The following is a 1,384-nucleotide window of genomic DNA, read 5'->3' as shown; positions in this document are numbered from 1 at the left end:
CTGGTTTGCCTCCCCTGCTTGAGCACATTTCGCAGAAGTTACAGCGATTGTTTTGCGCTGTTTTGTCCGCCCTTCTTCTCGACGGGCGGTTCTACACCCGGCCCGAGTGTCCGAGCGTCCCCGAACCTTCCCGATAATTCAACCGAAACCACTTGGAATGTGCTTTTACATCGACTGAGGATTAGTGCCGGTGAAAGGGCCTCGAAAAGTTGGTGATTTGACGCTTTAAAGCGCTTATCAGATCGTTGCCAGCGATTGCCAGCTTTGCAGATCTCGCTTTTTGTGTGGTGCGTTTGTGTCTAAGCTTTTAATTCGTTCTTTGCCCAACTTCTGGAAGGATTGGGTTCAGCACAGGGTGAAAGTATCTTTCGCTTTTGGATAAGATCTTGGAAGAGGGGGAAAAAACAACACAAACACTCCTTCCAAAATCGGATTGAGACGCGAGGAAAAATTGTAAATGGGTTAAAATCAGATAAAACCGTCCACTAAATGTCATTAAAGGACGAAAGGGGCAAGGATTGACATTCCGGGAAGTCTTGCATTCATTCATATTTTGCTTTTTTATGTGAGAAAACAAAATACATAAAAATCTCCCAAACGTTTTCCTTTATCCAATCAACATTCCATTGTGCAGTGAAAATGCCATCCAAATGAATCCAATATCTGTTAAAAAGCTACTGTGTAAAATGGTTCATTCTTCGTGAAGTAACGCGCGTTCGTAAGGGGTGGTTGACATCATTATGCATCCCGTGCCTCGCTGCTGCAACTGTGAACGATCGCTGCACTTCCATTTAGCCCGAAGGAGGTAAAAATGCGGCATTAACAGCGGCCAGTAAGCTGTCCACCGTGTCCGAACCGTTTCCTTTCCATTCCAATCCGGTGCAATTTCCAATCCCCAAAAGCCCCCGCTGTAAACGAGCGCAACGAGCGCACAAAAAACTGATGCTCGCAAAAATATTAATAGCACAAGCAACACATCGAACATTTCTACCGGCTTATTTAAAGTCCGCTCGCTTCCAGCAAAGTGGTTTCAGCTTTGTCAGCTGAATGTCGGACCTTCGCAGGCACATGCATACACCGCTTTAACTTGTTTTTATTGATATAACCCACCGGGAACATATTTACCCGGTGCCTCGTCAACGCGCGCGACTTGCGGCTCGGGACTTTATTAGTCAATAAAACATCAATCGCGCTAACGCTAAAGCAGAGGCAATCAATGATTAAAGGACGTGCCAGGCCGCCGCAGCCACATGCCCACCGCTTTTGCGGTCGCGTTCGTTGGCCGAGGGCAGTGGAGGACTTTATTGCACTAACTTATTGGTGTGCATATGTGTGTGTGTGGTGTTTCTTCGTTCAACGTGATCATAAAATATTGTGCATCTTC

The sequence above is a fragment of the Anopheles arabiensis genome, chromosome 2 (assembly GCF_016920715.1).
Source record: "Anopheles arabiensis isolate DONGOLA chromosome 2, AaraD3, whole genome shotgun sequence".
Classification (NCBI taxonomy): Eukaryota; Metazoa; Arthropoda; class Insecta; order Diptera; family Culicidae; genus Anopheles; species Anopheles arabiensis.
This window is presented reverse-complemented; position numbering follows the sequence as displayed.